This window comes from Drosophila yakuba, chromosome 2R, assembly GCF_016746365.2.
Source record: "Drosophila yakuba strain Tai18E2 chromosome 2R, Prin_Dyak_Tai18E2_2.1, whole genome shotgun sequence".
Taxonomy (NCBI): Eukaryota; Metazoa; Arthropoda; class Insecta; order Diptera; family Drosophilidae; genus Drosophila; species Drosophila yakuba.
This window is the reverse complement of record NC_052528.2, coordinates 5,778,662-5,798,830: the sequence shown is the minus strand read 5'-3', so window position 1 is coordinate 5,798,830 and position 20,169 is coordinate 5,778,662. Positions and strand designations below refer to the sequence as shown.

Here is a 20,169-nt window from a genome sequence, read left to right as displayed (position 1 = left end):
TTTATTGATTTTCTTTGATTTCCTTCACTCAGATCGCACTCCCTCAGTCAAGGCCTCGCACTTCCCACTGCCTGTTCCGAATTTCCCCCATTTCCCACGCTATTTCCATGCCCAAGGAGCTCTCTCACTCTCTTCAAGGGTCTCCGACGATTCTACATGTGTTTTGAATGACGTTGAGTGCTGCTATGCAAACATTTTCTAACGAACACTTAGTGCAAATAGATTCGACATTCGAGGGCTCATGTGAAGTTTCCCATTCCGCATTTTCCATTTTGCCCACTTGCACACTCACTTGCCACGGTATTGTAGCCAAGTCTTCTCGGGTTTCTTAGCCTTTTTTTTATTGCTTGCCAATTACTTCTTATTTTATGCTGCAGCTGCAGCTGCATCAGCATGGAGTCTTTCAATTTCATTAAAATTCCAAGCAATTACATTTAAGCTGACACTATGCCAGTGTCCGGGATTTTATTTACATGTGAGCCAATCAATTTATATGGGTTTTACGCAACGAAAAATCTTTGTGACAGTGCTGTTTTATCTGTCCCAGACCATTTACACACTTCAACTTCAAGAATGTATAAGTTTATTTAATCTTTAAAAATTCGCCTTGACATAACAATTATAATAACCCTACTTATGCATTTACCCTCTCCACAGGAAATATTATCAGATACATTTCTGGATTATTCAAACAGCTTAGCCAGTCCCACGACTTAATAACTCTACCAACTGCGTATGGCAATTAAAAAAGCCAATTTCGCGCTCTCGAAGCTCTCTGAAGTTTGGCACGACTCAGTCACTTCCACTGGCTTTCTCCGCTGTGGGCGGAAACTTGTCCCAATGGGTTGCCGGCAAAGTTTGCCATATCACCAAGAGCCACATCAATTGACTGGCTGTCCGCCCTTGCATTTTCCACATTTTCGCATTTTGCCACTGGCAACTGCTACACATATTGGTCAATAAAGTGCGCTCAAAATATTTACCACAACTTGTGCACTTTACCTATCACACAAGCTGAAGTTTGGGGTCCGTCCCGCACTCTTTCCTCTGAGATTTGTTGTTAATTTTTGGGTAAAATGGTCGAAATGTTTCGGTTCTATGGAGGACCTCTCTGCTCATTCAACACACTTCTTACTACATGCCCTGTGCAGTTTTGTAGCTGGTGTTGCAACTCGTACTTCTGTGGGAAACTTTTAATTGATTCAATCGCCTGTGCAAATTTTCGGTTTGACACAGGCAACAAATTTAATTATTCTTTTTTCATACTTTTGGGACAGACATATCTTTTTTAAATAAAATCGACTATCTGCAAATAAGTACATTTTCCATTTCGCAATGGAGTGTTTTTTGTTTTTTTGGCTTTCCAAATTAATATTTATAATAATCTTTGTATTCATACTTTTTTTTTGAGTTATTGTTTAACCAACATGTTTATTTTGTTTTAATATTTTTGTTCTGCGCACTAGCTAGTTCACAGAAAGCCAATGTCATTGTCGCGTTTCCCGGGGAGGATGTTCCGGGAAGGGAATGCCACATCTCGCCATGGGAGCTCCCAAATTTGTGCGTGCTGCTCCCGGCGTGCTTGTGAAATTAGTTAGAGGATTAAATTTGTACTTAATAGGATTTCTCATTAGGTGGCGGTTCGGGATCGAACCGGAATATTTGTTCGATACACACAGGCACCTCCAAACACGCAGCACCCTCCACACCCTTTCAACCCTCTGTCCATTAGCTTTGAGCCGCACAAATGCCAGAATTCTGTACCCGGGGGAAACCGTAGTTAAGTGGTGGAAAGTATGCAAAACGGCGAGTTTGGGAAAAGCACATTAGTTGTGGACTTTAGTAGTAATGGTTGATAGTTAAAGTGTACACACAACTTGAACTTTGTTGGAAGATTTGGAGGCGCCTTGGATCTTTGAAATTGAATTCAATTCAGAAACAACATTTTTCAGCATTTCTGACCATTTGACTCTATTTTCTTATTTGTAGAAGGAACTAGAGGACCATTCTGGCGCTTTCGTCGTAGGAATTTGAGTCCATTTCACTTCTGAGCCACCAGCGCTTCCACACATTTTAACACCCAAGCCGCGAGTACGTATTCACAATTAACCACTTGGCAAGCCATAAATTTAACGCACACACCCACATGTGGGCGCTGGAAAAACCGCAGTGGGCTATGCACACACACATTCGGCAGCGCGGAAACCAAATCATTAGCTAGAAAAATTGACCAGGCCAACACAAGGAGGGGGAAGCGAACCGGACTTTTATTGAATTTTTCGCTGCTAGCAACTGTTGGGGGAAAAACAGAGGATTTGATGCCACGGGGGCTGAATAAATTTCCATCAACTGCATTTTGCAGTTTCGGATGTCCCGGCAGTTAAGCGACCACATCCGCCAGAGGCCAAACCAAAATAATTATGTAACCAGCAAAATATTTCTGGCCATATGCCCCATCCTGCTATTCAAAGTTCCGGCCACACAATGTAAGCAAACTCGCCAGATTTTTAATTTGTTATCTGTTTGCTCTGGCTCCCGTTTGCGTGTGTTTGTTTTTTTATATTTCCGCGAAATGTTGTCACTGCTGTGATTTGATATGGGCTTAGGGGCTGTCGCTATGCAAACTGGTTCTGTGATTTCGGCACTAATAAAAACATTTCACGAAAAGGATCGAAAGCATGGCAACAATTATCGCAAACTTTTAAAATGGTCAAAACTAATGATATTTGCGAATATATTGACACTTTTGTTTTAAATTTCCTAAACGTAAATTAAAATTTTAAATTAAAATTTTATGTAAAATAACATTGTTATATTAGTTTATTATTTAATTTGAATTATTTTTTCATGATAATACATTGTTGTGCCATTATGATGGGGTTTTTATATAAAAGTGATTGAGTCGTTGATGCGAATGTCTAACAAGTTTATAAGAATTATGGCTGATCTAAATCCTTTCGAATAGCACTTCTCCTTTCCGTGTACAGATACTTGTTGATACTTACAATTCACTGCCACATTATCAGTGCTTTAAGTTGCCATACAGCTATGCAAAGTACCCCTATTCCGGGCACAAGTTTAAAGTCTCTAAGCATACACAACTGACCGTATCAGTGATTATTAATGAGCAGACCATAAAGCTCTTCTCGATTCAGTGGCTGGCCAAGTGCGAAGCCGATAATCAACTGCAAGTGCGCAGTGAAAACAACAGGCGGTGCAACTGGGCGGCAATCAACGATTCGGTGCTGATTAAAATCGCAACCTTCTCCACTGTGAGGGTGAAAATTAAAACCAGAGCGTTGGGGAAAACCGAGAAAGGGCGGGTGGGAAACATGAGAGCAAGCGGCTAAGATAACTGAACTCCAAGTCATGACCATATCATCGATGCAGGCACCATAGAAAACAATTGCAATTGCTGCGAGTGCGAGTGCGAGTGCGAGGACAATGGTCAGTGCGGGCGGATTCAAAAATGGAACGGGGCTGGGGTTTCAATGGGACAAAGGGGTATTTTACCCGCTGGCGACGGAAAAACCAGCATCGCTTCCATGTGGGCACCGTTAAGCGCCGAATTTATGCTTTGCCCAGCAGCAAAAGCAGCAGGCAGCCGCTGGCCAACTCGGCCCCTTTATCAGTTTCACTGCCATAAGTATCGCACAAAAGGCATAAGTGCTGGGCGCCAAAGGGCAAAGGGCAAAGGGCAGGGGGTAGTGTGTACACAAGAGCGGACAGTTTATATTGCCTCGCTGACTGTCGCAAGCATCAAGCATTTTGCACAAAGCTCCCTTTGACAGGCATCGATTTCATTCAAAAGCAGGTGCCCCCTCTAAAGGCCCGTGTAACACAGCTTTAACATGAACCGCGTGTGCCAAGTTTGTTACTTTTTTCTTAAATTTATATTTCATAATTGCTAATAATAATAGTAGAAATAATACTACTTGGGTTTTTTTAAATCATTTACATTTGAACGTTGAAAGGTACTCAACACACATCAATACCCTATAGTAAAATTACTGCTGGTTGACAAATTCGACTGCAGAGCATCAGTTCACCTGGCATGGAAATCAAATATTTGCATGAGCTTTACTTATTACATGAAATTCCGGGCAGCCATACATAGAGGAAAATGCTTTCCCCGCCTTTTAACAGTACGAATAATGCAGAGTATGAGTTATGTGTTGCGCAATTAACATTTGTAATGCTGGCGCACCAGACATTTTCCCGCATTCTATTATTTTCACTCCCTGGCAGAGCACTTAAAATTAAAAATTACAATTACATTTAACTTGGCAGACAGAAACGAAAATTTTGCAGCTCTGCGCCAGATGCTCCGCTCCCGAAAACGTCCCCCAGATGTGGCGGCGATATTTTATTTGCCACTCGGTTGGCTGAAAGTTGCCAGTTGGCAAAAGCCAAGAAATGAAGACGCCGAACAATACACAGGACATGAGACACAGGTTTTCCATTTGCCATCTCGGCCTGTTTTTGTATTTCGCGGGCAAGGGATAAAAGAGAAGAAATTCATTAAGTGGCAAATAGACGCATTATGTTTAGTTTTGGCCCAAAACTTTTGATTCACAAGGCCACTGTATTGGCTTTAAATGCATTTTCATAGAAGCCCTTTAAGGACAGTTGGTGAATGATTATTGGTCATTAAACGTCATTGGACCATTGACCACAAACTTTTAATTGAATAAATTTCCCGAGTCTATATAAGTATGTATATATTTTCATGCGAAATTTTCCACAAAATGCAGCGTTAGTGGAATTTTCCATGCAGCCAGACGACTGCACTGCAGAGCGAGCTAAGGGGAAATTCTGAAAATGCCTCGCTGTCATCGACAACAACGGAAATTGAACTAATTATGTATTAGTTTGGCTCCAGGCGGAAAATTTGCGTTACGATGCGGATGAAATTGGCTTTTCAAATGTCGCCCGCTGCTGATTTGTGAATATAAATCGAGGATGCAATAGGCAACCGAAAATGGTTTCCAAAAATTTGGCCTTTTAAAATGCATTCGATTAGATTGGCTCAATTGAAAATCAAAATGGAAATCAATGGGCAGGATTTGATTTGGCTGGGACCGTTTTTCAGCTTCAATTAGCTAAAATAGTCCATCTCTTCCGCTTGTGCCAATTTATTCAGACCATTTGAAGGCCGAAATTCCTACGTACAGAATAATAAATAGCCATCAGCCTATTGTCCCAATGAATAATAGGACGAAAATCGTTGGCACTTGAGGTATATAAACATACACTTCACACCGACGGCCTTGGCAAACAAATCACTTAGGATTGCAGAGTCTCGAGTTCATGAAACTCCATAAAAATAAGCCATTTGAATGGCATTCGCGTCTGGTGCACATAAGTATATGTATGAGTGAGTAGGTCGTATATTATAAGTAGACAACACATTTAGCACACATTAATAAAACCGCAGTAACGTGCGACGAACAAAGGGAAAGAATCGCCACAAATGGGAAAAAATTGAGAATAAGAATGCGAGTATATGCCCAGCATCGGCAAAGAAAAATGTTCGACACACGCACACACTCGCAGCAGCAACAATCACTCATCATAATGATGCCCAGACATCGAGGATAGAGTTCAGGATGAGACGGAGGTAGGAGGTCATATGAAGGCCTATCTTGTGTGTATATAATCCTGTATTTTTGGCAGGAGTAAATTAATTGAATTCATTATCCCTGATAGATGCATGTGTATTTATAAGCGTGTGTTAGAAACGGGCATTTAATCAAATGTCCACAGTGTGAGCTTATGTTCCTGCCAAGAATTTAATGTGCCAAATAAACAGAATCATGAGCGACCTCTGTTTGCTGCAAAACTTAGTTAAGACGAGGCAAATAATCTGATTATATTCAGATTTCCTTTCAGCAAACAACTATTGAAAATTATATTGATCGAATAAGTCATGCAACTAATTGACTTCCTATAATAGGAGTCCCAGATGAGAAAATGTTTATTAATTGATTGTTTAATGCGTTTAATAATATATTGATCAATGAAATCGTACACATTGGGTTAAATAAAACAATAACATTGACGAAGGCTGCAAGAGAATCTTAAGTAAAAGGCATATTTTTGTGCACTTGCAGAGGGTATATTGACTTTAGTTAAAAGTTTGAAAAGCTGTAAGGGAGACATTTTGCGGTTATTACAAGTATATATGTATATATGATCAGTATCAACAGCCGGTCTTAAACCTTGGTAAATACGTCGGAGTGGGAAATATAGGAACACTATATGGTATTATATAACCCCTTTGAAATAATCCAAAAATATTGAAAAAAAAAGTTTACCTTCGTTTTTTTTGGTAAAGTGTTTTAAACTCGTTCACATCCGTTTTTCGACAATTTATAATGTATATTATTAATTATTATAAATTATAATTATTATAATTTATAATTTATAATTCTTAAATTAATGGAAAAATGCTATCCGAAAACAAAAATAAATAACTTTGGTTAACGTCGAACGAGCGGCCTTAAAAACAGTCAGAAAATGAATTGAAAGAAATATAATGAAATAATATTCTCGTTTTTACCATGAAGAGTTCCCGTTGAGGGTATACTAGATTCGTTGAAAAGTATGTAACAGGCAGAGAGAAGCGTTTCCGACCATAAAAGTACATATATTCTTGATCAGGATCACTAACCGGTCGATCTGGCCATGACCGTCTGTCCGTCCGTCTGTTCGTCCGCCTATTCGTCCGTTCGTCTGTCTGTCCGTATGAACGATGAGATCTCAGGAACTGAACATGCTAACTCCAGAGACATAGACGCAGCGCAAGTTTATGTTGCCTTAGTGCCACGCCCACAAACCACCCAAAACTGCAACACCCACACTTTTGAAACATTTTTAATATATTTTCATTTAATTGTCTTTTTCTGATAGTCTGGGAGTTCGACTACAGCATTCTGTTTTGTTTTTAATATAAATATAATTAAGCTTCGACCTAAACTAGCTTCCTTTCTTGCTAAATTTGTTATTCAACAAAAAAAAAATCAATTTTTTCAAAACTAAACAATTTTTGTAAAGCAGAGAGAGGTTTTACATAAGTTTTAAAATTAGGTTATCCATGTTTGGTCAAGTTCCTAATGTAAGATTGTTATTTTTGTTAAATAGATATTAGTTATTTTTATGTAATTAGAAGTTTTAGTAATATATTGATTTGAAAATTAATCATTTAATTGGTTTTCAAAAGCCTTTTAATGTAGACTTAAAAGCGATTACATTTCTAATTCGTTTGGGGCCAATCATTTTATGGTTATATTTGTTCAATCCAATCGTTTAACCTTGATGGGGCCAGAGCACATTTTATCAATAAATTTACCCTAGCTTTTGGGGATTTCAATGTGTTTGCCATTCCGCCCACGACAGTTTGGTTTGTTGTTTCACATCAAACGTGTGTATACCGTATTTGTATTTTATATGTATATATACCGTGGAGTATCCGTTCAATTCAGCCAGTCGTTTGCGAGATACACGCAGCATTATTATTGTTGTTACAAAATATTTCCAATGAATATTAAATGTGGGTGCAATTTTAATTTGATTCAGCGCCTCGATTTTGTTTTTTATATGCCATTCGCGTGAGTCTTTCCATTCTTTTTATCATTACAAATGAATTACAATAAATATTGTTTCTGGGAGCCGTCCAACATACGCGTGTATAAAACACGTCCTCAACAGTGTGTATTGGTGAGGAAGTAAATGTTCCTTTCTTCTTAATTAAGGGAAACGCGTGTCAGAGGTATTTCAAAAAGCAGTTTCAAGGCGTAATGCATGTAATATTTCCTGTCACTTTAATTCCGATTGGCAAGTATTAAGGGCTGTAACAATGTTTATCCCGGCCATATAATAATGGAGTAATATTCAGGCATACGCTGGAAATGCCATTTACTGGGCGGCTTTTATGATTATCCCCTGGTTTTCCCTTTTTCTTGTTTTATTCTTTCAGTTGCGAAAAATGGTAAAGATGAAATTTAATTAATGCCAATTTTACATTTCCTGCACTTACTCTCATTGTAGCCTTTTATTTTGCGACTTTTCCCATTGATTTACCAAATTATCTTTAATAATTGGCGGATGTAAGAATTGGCGGATGTAATGAAGCTTCAACTCAATATGAAATTAAATTTGCGCTGATATGACACTCATTGCTAGACTTTTCAATTTCCCTAGGTGAAATGCTACTTCACCTGTAACGAATGCATGCCCCACTTGTGTGGGCTGGTTCGCTATTAGGACTCATAAATAAGACAGAAGATCTCCTGGTTGGCTCTTTTCGCTATTCCTCGAGTGGCAGATGTGACAGCCATTTAAACATTGTGGAGACGGTAATGGGTGAGTGTGGATGTGGTTGCAGCACCGCCGGCACTTCAATTAATCAATTGCAATTTGCAAGACGCAGAGCGCTGCAGACAACGTTGGCCATTAAATGCGTTTAGTTGCAGCGGCTGTCAAATGGCGTTCTTCTTCCAGAGGCAGCATTGTGTAAGGTGCCATCATGGCGTATACTTGATGCTCCTTTCCATGCACCCCTGCACACGCTCGCATACATGAAGTATACGCCCCGAATGTTGACGTGTTATTAACACCGCGTGAATCCAGCAGATGTCGTCATGCCCATTATGCATCCATGCTACGACGCTGCGCCACGCATAAATAAATGATGGTGATACCGCTGCTGATGCCTCGAATAAGATTCAGCATCATGCACGACCAGATTGGTGAGACCCAGGTGGTTGTAGGTGTCGGCAGCAAGAGGATTATGCACCTGGTGGGATTTCTGTTGCACTGTATTGTATCCATGTTTCGTGTGGAGATAATGAGATTGTGCCAGGCAAATGGTAGGTGCAATTCCCTGTGGGAGTACTCTGCCAGCCAATCGATGCAGTTAGGCGCCCTAATTATATCCCTAATATCTTATTGTATGAATATCTTTTGAATTAATCACATAAACAAAGTTCAATCAAAGCCGAAACTTATATGGTAAGCAATATTCACCGTGATGTACAATATAACTCGCAATTCGTTTTATTTATTAACCTTATATCAACGAATATATGTAGGTTTGCGAACGGGTGTAGCTAAATATAGAAGCTCATGATGTTGGTACATATATTTTCAAAATTTCAGATGAGTTCAAAGAGCCATTAAATTTTGCCCTAATTACCGCAAATCGCCCGCAACTAATTTAATAATAGCAACAAACCATAAGGGAGGTTGGATTGAGGTCCGCCGGCGGATGGTTGGTAAATGCTGAATGGGAGTGGCAGCTGCATAAACTGGCCTCAATGGCCATTAAAAACTTCTCGTAGTTGGTATACATTTCCCCTCCTGATCCCCCGCCTATGTATGTACGTATATTTGCGGCAAATTGACGGTTTCATTCTCGGGCAAGAGAGAAAACTTTCTGGCCAGGCACTCAAAATGGCTCGAAAGTCTCGACAACAATTCGCTGCGAGATGGGAGGTGGGAGATGGGAGAATGTGGTTTGCGGCCCGAGGAGGAAAACACTTTATAGGAAGCACTCGTAACCTCAAAGCGCAGACGGCATAAAACAATTGAACGTGAATCGTTTGACGCTAAGTCGGGCTGGAGTATCATAAAAAATTAAGTGACACTCAAACAGAGACACTGGGCGGCAGTGATTAATTGGCTCTCAGCCGGCGAATTCAGCAGCATCATTAAAACTTGGCCCCGCAACCAACATGCTGTCAATGTTGTCATCTTCATTTGGCATTATGATAATAATTGGGCCACGAACCGGGCCATCAGGCCATCAGGCCATCGGGACAGCAGGTCCTGTCAAGTGTTCAGGTCGGGACCAAGAAATGCCAAAAGTTAGGCCCTCGTCTGTCACGCGGGGAATATTTTCGAGCTGCTGGGACTTTTCGCAAATTGATGGCGTTAGTTGGCGCTCATGAATACGTCAGAAAACAAATACGCATAAAATGCCCACTTGATTATTGGGGTTCCTCGAAAAGTTTAATGAAATTTATATACAAAGCGGACAGCATGATGAATGAAGTTGTCTTTAAGGATGAAAAGGTACGGCTGCTTGAGTCCTTGCCCAAATTTGAAACACGTGCCGACGAAGAGGGTTAAGTAAACGTCTAAACCGGATTGCGGGTTAAGAGGAGATAGTATTTGTGAAGAGGGTTTAAGAAAGTCAACTAACGTATTAAAACTTATTTGTCATTTACTTATTAAATATTATAATATTAAATGTCAAAGAATTCTTTTCCTTTTTAATTTTTTCAAATTATTTTAGTTCTTAATGGAGGGGGGATCTTGCCAATAAAAAGTTGTTCCATGGATTATAGAATGTATAGTTACGTAGTTAATTAATATTAGCTTTTACTGCATTCATTAATAAAGAGATTAAAGTTACTCACATTTAGATACTTTGAAGTCAAAGGGTCATTGGCCAACTGAAATTAAAAAAATATTTTAGGCGTTAAAATTTGTTTATACCGTTTCTGCAACTGAGTTCAAAGTAAGTGTAAAATATATATATTTCAGTTAATATTTCAGTTCTATATGAGAGACGCCTTACTTCTTGTTTTGACTTTCTGAAATTCAATCATTATTTAGCCATTTTTTATAAATCATAAAATTTGCATAGGGCATCATTATTCAGCCATCCACTCCGCTGTAATGAACGCACGTCAAAAATCGAATAATAAATCACAGGGCGCCAGAATCCTACTTATTGCATAATTTATTTTCTAAGCTCAATGCTCTTTTGTTTTTCCCTTCCTATTAACATAATTTCATTCCCTATTCTCTTTTTCCTGAGCATATTGCGCCAATTTGAAGCTTATCGTAAGTTGGCCACTTTTTTCGTCGAATGTTTCGATTTGTTTGTGCGCTTGATTAAATTTGCCCTCAAATTTTCAAAGCTTCATTAATCATTTGTTTGAGGGGTGATTCAGGGGGGTGTTAAATGGCTGATAGGGCGCGGAAAAAAACTAAAACTTTGGCCGGAAACTTTGTTGTAGTTGGTGGAGCCCGTGCAGTTGGCATTGCCAATAATAAAATTTACGCTGCCTTCACAGCAGGTCAGGAAAAAAATTATGAGTTTTCTCAGCGATTTGCCATTTTGAGGGGCAGCGGAAATATATCAATGGGAAGGAAAGAACCTGAATTCGGTGAAAATTAAATTAAGAAGGAAATAAGGGATAAGGATAAAAAGAGCACAGCTTCTGAAAACCTTTCACCAAATCAAGTGAATGAATACTAAACGTGAACTAGGCATTAATATTTTATTTATTAACTGGCGTACTAAGATTAAAGTACTGCTGGAGACGTTTATTATTACATTCAACTGGAGAAGTGCATGTCGAGTAAATGAAAGTGGTAAATTCTGTTTGGCCACGTCCAAAAACACAAAGGCCTTCATTTATTCATCATCAAAATGGCGGTCGCGATGGCTAAGACAAAAGCCTCTGTAGCGCCGCCCCCTTCAGTTATTCTTCCCCGAATTTCCCAACCCTTTTTCTCTCTTTATCTCAGAGTTATTTGTTTCGCTAAGTCGAAGAAGGGATTCGAGGAGGATACACTTGAAAAATCATAGCTTGGATTCCATGTATATTTGCAGGGATGTCCAGAAGTATGCAGCAATACATTTAGAGACCTTGGAAAAGTCCGACGAACGACTGATTTAAAACTGATTAGCGTTATGTGAAACGATGTTTACTTTTCGAGATTCAACGTATATTCAAGAGCTACAAATTTCGTGTTTGATTAAGCAAAGCGATTTCTCGCAGTAGCGCCATAAAATATTACAGCAAGAACCACAGTGACCAGGAACCGCAATGCTCCGAGTGCCTCGAAGCTGTTTGAAAGTGTAATCCGGGTGGGGAAATTGAGAGAAAGCGGAGAACGAGTTTCCCTTGTTCATTTAGCAGTCAAACGGAGTTTGCCAGTGTGGAGACATGCCTGTCTCCGTTGGGTTTCCGTTTCCTGTGCCATCTGCAAATTTCATGGCAATATATTTTTGCTGGTTGTGCGAAGAAAATATCCAGCGAGCGAGTGAGGGAGAAGGAGCGCCAACTTTACCATCATCAGTCATTTTGTCTAAAAGAATATATTGCAATTAAAAGCAGAAAATATGCTTTTACACTGGCCAACAGAGCTATAAGTTTGCCGCTCATCCAGCACCACATCCTCTGGCCGGGAATCTCCCCCCTTTTTATTTATGAAGCGCAACACTTTGGGATCTACCCACTGCATTTTGGACTGCAAAAACTTTGAGTGGGAGGCTCCGAGAGCCCCTTTCTTTCCGGATTTCTTCTCCATCTTGTTGCCACTGCTGATGTTTTACTATCCAGCCAAGAGCAGCAAATTAAAATTGCTTCATTCTGGCCCTTCAAGTACGCTGTAAGTCACGCCTTGTTATGGCCGCAGCCGGACCTTCAATGGGTAAATGGACGGATTTGTTACTCGGTTGGTCGGTTGGATGGTCGGATACTGGGTTCCTAGATGGAATCTGCTGCTGAAGCTGCTCGGTGGGCAGTTTTCAGCTCGACACTTTATAAATTATGCGGATGGCGGTGGCGTGAACTTTAATGAAATTTCCATCTCTTAACTAGAACAAAATTAATTTTGAACTGAATCGGGCATACGATTTTTAAGAGGAGTCATTGTTTTAATGTAAATACAATTTATGTATATACTGATGAACATTGTCAGCAGTAGGACTAGTAATACAGCCAATTTACAGTGCCTTATATATTAAGCAATGTTCATAACCCTAAAGAAAGTTGGAAAAGTCGAAACAACAAACTGCCGGAACTCTAATTAAATAAGTTGCAACAATTCTGTTCAGTAGTTCAAGTTTATTAGCTCTCCCGTACACCTTTATGGCAAAGCGTCACCTTCACGATTCTGAACTTGTTAGAGTTCAGTAAAAACTTGTCTCAACCTTTTTACGAGTCTGCAAACTAGTAACAAGAATTTGATTACTTTTCATTTCGCAATTCGAGGTGCAGTTTGTGCAGCTTAAGCCATCCGCATCCAATTTCGGGGAGTTATTCTGGAATGCTCCATTTCCATTTTCATCTCGCTGTTATATGGTCACTCCTCGACTGGAAGCTGCATTTTCATAAGCAAAAACTTTAACTGAGCAGCTGAATTTTTCATTAGAAAACTTTTTTATGCACTGAGAGGCACTGGGGACACCTGACAGGAGAAACGGAGCAAAATCCGGAGGAAATGACAGCTTGAAAGTCATTTGCCGCTCGAGCAAAATGTGTGTAGCAAATACTTAAAAAGCATTTGGGGGAATGCGGAACAAAAGACCGCGACTTTAACGTGTGTGGGTGCTCTGGAAATTTTATAAAAGCCAAAATTTTCAGGCCTCATCCACCCATTCTTCGCTTGTGTCATTTGCCACACTTTTTACTCAAGACAATGAGTGTCATCACGGAGGCATCAAGTTTTCATAAGACCACGCATCCTGAATTCCTGATGAGTTTTTTTCACCCACCAGCAACCCTTCTTCAGAAATGCTCCCTTCTCATAAAAATTGTATTTATATGCTGAAGCTTTATGAAGAGTGCCAAATTTGGTCAGACAAGATGAAATCTTAATACGAAAATGTGCTGCTCAAAAAGCGAAAGCTTTAGCTTTAGCTTTTGCTTTTGTGTTCACCGAAAAATATAGTATAGAACAGTACCGGAAGATATCACAGTTTTAGTAAAGATAGAACATCGGAAAGAATGTTTACGTACTAAATTTTTAAAGTCTAATATCCTAACATTATCCTCACACGTTAAAATATCTATAGGCTAGAATAACCCAGGAATACAGTGATATATTTAATGTAATGTTCCAATCACCGTGCTACTAAACAATTGTTGATGTGAAAATATCAATCAAGCCCAGCTGCTCGCCTAAAGTACAAAAACAATTTGGACAAACAAGGAAAATTACTTTTAAAGCCCCGACTCAGAGTCACATGTAGCACTTACTTTCGCATAATCCTCCAAACTGAAAGTCGGAGAAGGGAACTCTCAACGAGACTTTAAAGACAACCTGACATATGGGACTGCTGAGCTAAACAAATCACATCAGAACAAATAAAATCCAGCACAAAGGCAACCGCCAGCAAATAGACAGACGCAGACAATGTCTGCGCTCTGACATGGCCGTTAAGTAATTCCATATTTTATTTGCCGAAATAGAAAGGATTCAAAAAGGGGAAGGGGGAAGGATTCCGAGGAAGCACACAACTTCGAGTGTTTGCCGGAAAAGTCTTACACATTTGTTTGCCGCATTCGCACGTGAAGGCGTTCAAGCAAGTATGTATGTAGAAAAAGGAAAGGATTTCGAAAAACTTGTTTAAAGGGATTGCAATAAAGTGCCTGGCATATTGGGATTTGTCCCTTTTCCGTCGTCTATTTTTTACCTGCAAATATTTGGCATCTCCCAAATGAAAAGATTTTTTCGCCACATGCCAATGATGGCCTTAACCCTTTTCCGTCCCCCTGTCATCCGTCAGTCGTTTTATGTGCAATTCCCTCAAGTGTTTTATTTGGGCAACGAAAAATGCTCGGAGTCCGCTGTTACCACTGCTTACAAAGTTAACTCTTTTGCCTTTTTTTAAACTGTTGCATATAATTTATTGTAACTAAAAGTTGTGCCCTTTTTTGGCCTACCGAAAATAAGTAAGGGATTTCATTTCTTTGGGCCTTTGAATTTAGCTGGTCTCTTGTGGGCAATTTTATAGAGCCTATGTGTATTTTTATTTTTTAGGAAACTTAAGATTTCGACCTGGCAAGCATTTGACTGTCAGCAGTGACTGGTTGGGATTAAAACCGACATTAAGCTGTGATTAGTAGCTGACTTTGCTTTGACGTTTTTATTTGCCATCCTCTCTCGACTTTGTTCGTTTTGTCTATCGAATTAACACTAGAAAAATCTAAGATTATGGAGATATCAAATCCGTTGGCCTGCTGTCTCTGAATTAAATGTCATTTAAATGGTTTAAGTTTGTTGAATAAAATATGATGAGCTAACAAACAACCAATACCTGATTTCAGGAAAACACACCAGATTCACAATTCGTTTCATTCACCATAAATTATGTGAAAAGTATACATATATTTGATAATATGTGTGATTGTTTTTATAATGTAGCTCATACATATATTTTTGAATCATTACAATGCATAAGTCGTTGGAGAAGAATTAAAAACTGGCTTTCGCAGCAAAAAAAACAAATTCTTTAATGAGCAATAGCCCCTGAGAAGACTGTCAACGACTTACGCATAATTAAAATATCTAATTAGAAATAATTACATTAAAGCGCCAGACAGTAAAAAAATTTTGAAGCTGATGGTAGGAGAAAGTAAATTCTGAGGACATCATAATGAGAGCGTCGACTCGCCACAATGGCAAAATTGTTGACATTAATTAAAATGTCATTTAAATGAAATATATAACAGTGCGGAATTTCACTCTATTAAGGCGGTACTACAGCCTGCTTCATTCTTGCCCTTTCCCCTCCACCGAAATGGAACAAAAAGGACACGATGTTGGGGCAACGAACCGAAGGAGGACAAGATTTCGAGAAAAGGAGTCCTTGGCAAAGCAAAAAGGTCCAAAGGGATACCGAATGTGAAAGAAAAGGAATATTAAGAAGGAGAATGCATGGGAAAAACTCTCCATTAGGGTAATGAACAAGTTAACAGGCGCATTTTTCTCATTGCTATCTGTTTTTTTATTGCCGCCATGGGATGGGAAAAGCACAGAAGCAATTTTCATGTCCCCGTGCCTGAGTTTAAATTTTTAATTTGACTTGTGTTCTTAGGCCGGACGGTCAGACTGCCAGACGGCCGAACAAAAGACCGGTCAGAGTCAATATGAAAATGTCGGCAAATAATTATAAGTAAATTAATGAAAATTGAACAAGCCAAAGAGGAAGGCCAAAGTCAATGGAGTGTGCAAAATTGTTGGCAATTTGTTGTCGAGCAAATAGCTTCATGGTCATTATGCTGGCGACTCATTTGCAAATGGCCAAGACTCATACTGCCGCTGAACTCTGCCCAATGACTTGGCATCAAAATGGTTGCTTTGTTTATTCAGCCCGCTCGCCTCGTCTCGCCAAAAGAGGCCAAAGCTCTTTGAGCTGATTCAGCGCAAAAAGATTAATGATTTGACTACGGATCCGCTGCTGGATGGTAAACATTCTCCACTTCCTTCCCGACGGCGGGATTTTCCCTCATCGTCTGTGTCTGCCTCTGTCTGAGACTTTCGACGCCTTTGACTTTTATCCAATAAAATGAAATTAAATAAATTTTTGAGCCAAATCTTATTTGCGTATTGTCAGCTTTGTCATCATCAATGGACCTGCGTCCTTCTTGCTGTTCGATACTTTATTTATGTGGCCCGAGTGACTTTTATTTATGGCAATTGTTGGTGAACATTTTCTAAGCCATTTACCCTTGGACTTTATGCTCGTTTTTTGTCCATATTATCGAGTGGATGATTGGATAGTCCTCCACTTTTTGTCAGATTTAAGAGCAGACTTCAAAAATATCTAAATAGGGCTTGTTTAGCATCTGATTAAATTATTTGGGAAAATAGGTCGAAGTTTTAGTATTTCCACAGTTACCACAGAATTAAGTTTTAGGACCGCGAAATTCGAAGCTCACTTTACATGCCATTATATGTTTAACAAATAATATATATTTATATTTAATATAAGAGTGCGTAAAAATGTTGAATACGGCTTTATATAGCAAGCTGAATGAAAAGCCTCAACATAAGTAATAAATTCCTAAAAAAAAAGAAGAGTGGGCTCTCCTTGGTATGCAATACATTGCAACTAACTATGCTTGAAATACATACTTCAAAAATCAACAGTGCTTTCCATGTATTGCTGATATTGGCCTGGCCCACAGAAGGGAAATCTGCGTGCTTGGGGCGTTGTAGCTACCAAAATTTCATCATGTGTGAAGCATCGAACATATTTATCAGGACCATGGAAACATGATTAATAGGAGTGAAGATTTAAATGGGGTTCCATTGAGGCGGCGAATGAAAACTGTTTGGCTTACAGCCCAGGTATCTTAACAATACCTCTCCCCTTTTCTAATCTAAACTAAATGTAACTTCAAAAGGTTGGGTACAAAATTACAATAGAATATATTTAAAAACAAGAGGAAAAACCAGTTTAAAAATGTGGATATTTTTGTAAAATATTTTTTTAATTATGAATGACTTATCCACTTAACTTTATCTTTTTAATGTGTCCTTAAACTAGTTTCATCATATACATATAATATAAGACATGCATTTAACATAAGTTTAAAAGAGAAGTTCACATAAAATGTTTTGTAATTTTTTTAGGACCATTAAAGAATTTGGAATACACAGAGGAACAGTCAAATATTCTCCTGCCTATAGCACAGCATGACTTTATTGACGGCTTGCTTGACATATCGTTGTCGCAAGTTAATTATATTCAAAATTCTCTTGGTCGTTTATTGGATCTATGTTTTGTTTCAAGTCCTGAAAGTGTGTTTCTGACTAGAGTAGCACCTCTTAGTCAACCAGAAGATCCATACCATCCAACTTTCGAGGTGACAATTGACACAGGTACCGTAATAAAAGAGAGGCCAGAAAAGTCAACCAAACGAATTCATTGTTTTCGTAAGGCAAACTTTCAGAGGTTAAATCTTTTTATATCTGGCTTTAATTGGTCCGATCTATATTCTTGCAACAAAATGGCCGATGCCATAGATATTTTTTATACTGCAATTAAATCATTTTTCAACTCTTGTGTTCCGATGTACTATCCGTCTACTTCTAACAAACCACCTTGGTTTAATAAAGAGTTGACACACCTAAGAAATGTTAAGTCCAGACTTTATATAAAATTTAAAAATACCGGTTCTCAATCTATATTTTCTAAATATGTAAGTGCTCGGTTAAATTTTACCGTGCTTAATGCTCAGTGTTATAAGAATTATTTAAACCGTTGTAAGTTCCAGTTCGCACAGGATCCCAAACAGTTTTATAATTTCGTTAACACTAAGCGTAAAACAACTAGTTACCCTTCCTCGCTATTTTTTGAAAATACTTCGGTAACATCGGATCAGGCAATAGCCGATCTATTTGCCAAGTTTTTTCAAACCACATATTCTACGTTACCTCATTCCGAACGACCTTACTCTTACGCGGTATCAAAGTCAAATTTAATATTCTGTCCCACTTTAAACGAAAGCTCACTGCTTTATGATCTTCTGCGAGTTAAGCCTGTCTATTCGCCAGGTCCCGACGGAATTCCTGGCTGTGTGCTTAGATTCTGTGCGGAAGCCTTGTGCAAACCTCTACTAAAACTGTTTAACTTATCTCTAGAATCTACACAGTTTCCCCAAATATGGAAGGAGTCCTTTGTGATCCCTCTCCATAAAAAAGGTAGCAAATCGGATGCAAGCTATTACAGAGGAATCTCCAAATTGTCTGCTATCCCTAAGCTTTTTGAAAACGTTATCACTCCTCACTTGCAGCACCTTTGTAGGTCAATTATTTCACCATGTCAGCATGGTTTCATGAAACGCAGATCAACAACTACTAACCTTCTGGAGCTAACCTCCTTCGTAGTACAGGGTTTCAAAAATAATCTTCAAACAGATGTCATTTATACGGATTTTAGTAAAGCATTCGACTCTGTTAATCATTCACTTTTAATAAAAAAACTTGATTTATTAGGTTTCCCTGTTGATCTCCTAAATTGGATTCTAAGTTATCTGAATGGCAGGACGCAACGGGTCCTCTTTAAAAATTCTCTTTCTTGTATTCTCCGAGTCACATCCGGCGTCCCACAAGGGAGCCACCTAGGTCCGCTCCTTTTTACCTTATTTATTAACGACCTTCCCTTAATAATAAATCATTCGCGTGTACTAATGTACGCTGATGATGTAAAATTATGCTTGCAATATAAGGACATTTCTCGCCATTTGGACTTACAATCCGATCTAGATTGCTTTCAAACATGATGCCGTGATAACGTATTAAACTTAAATGGCTCTAAGTGTAAAGTTATGACCTTTTGTCGTGCCAACTCAATTCACGCAACTTACACTTTAAGTGGGTGCTCTTTGGACAGAATAACACATGTTGATGATCTTGGTGTTCTTCTGGACCCTAAACTTAAATTTTCAGACCATATTTCGTCTATTGTCAATAAGGCCAGGGGTGTGCTTGGTTTTATAAAACGGTGGTCAAAGGAATTTGATGATCCTTACATGACCAAAACCTTATTTATTTCTCTAGTCCGTCCGATCCTCGAGTATGGATCACCTGTTTGGAGTCCACAATATGAAGTTTACTCGGACCGCATTGAATCGGTTCAAAAGAACTTCTTACTTTTTGCTTTACGGCGCCTTAATTGGGATGCAAACCGTAGATTACCTCCTTATTCGAGTAGATTAATGTTAATTAACTTACCCTCCTTAGCTAACCGTAGAACGATGCTTGGAACAGTCTTTATTTTTAACCTTATTCGTGGTGAAGTGGATAGTCCCGACTTGGTTAGTCGGCTAAACTTCACTGTTCCAAGCAGATTTACTAGAAATTACGTACCTTTAATTTTAAATCAGTGTAGATCTAACTATGAGTTGCATGATCCCTACAGAGTATTATGTTCTGACTATAATAGATTCTATCCTATTATCTCTAATTCTGACTCTCTGCCGTTTTTAAAGCGATCAATACTAACATACTTAACGAATTCTTAGATATTACTACTAGCATACATATATTTCCTCGTCCTTTACTGTCTTCTATATCGCGTCTATCTTCCCGCGATTCGAGCCGTACGATACACGGCAGCGCCCCTCGGTCGGTTGGGCGGGAGGTGTGGCCGTGGAACTCGCGCGAAAAAAAAAAAAAAAATGTTTCTTTCATTCCCTGAAAGTCAATACCTCCCAACTGTAAGCCCTTTCGAGTGTAAAGCCCCCAAACCCTGCTACATTAATGGAATTCAATTTTTTTTGCAACGATTTAGGGAAAACCACAAAGGGTAGATGGGGCTACAAGTGGAGCTGCATTTGATTGCTTGGTGAATAATCCAGAGTAGGAGGAAACCGCAGTCACAACGCCTCAAGTCGTCGTTTGCTGGTAATACAAACG

General features: G+C 39.0%; 1 protein-coding gene across 1 annotated transcript in view; it reads right to left on the bottom strand.

Moving 5' to 3' along the window:
- LOC6529437 (putative neural-cadherin 2) overlaps window positions 1-20,169 on the bottom strand; it is a 117,279-nt gene that overhangs the window by 88,094 nt on the left and 9,016 nt on the right. Inside the window, exon 2 of the mRNA XM_015196859.3 lies at window positions 10,422-10,457. The gene's annotated coding sequence lies outside the window, so the exon portion shown is untranslated. The remainder of the gene's footprint in view (window positions 1-10,421; window positions 10,458-20,169) is intronic.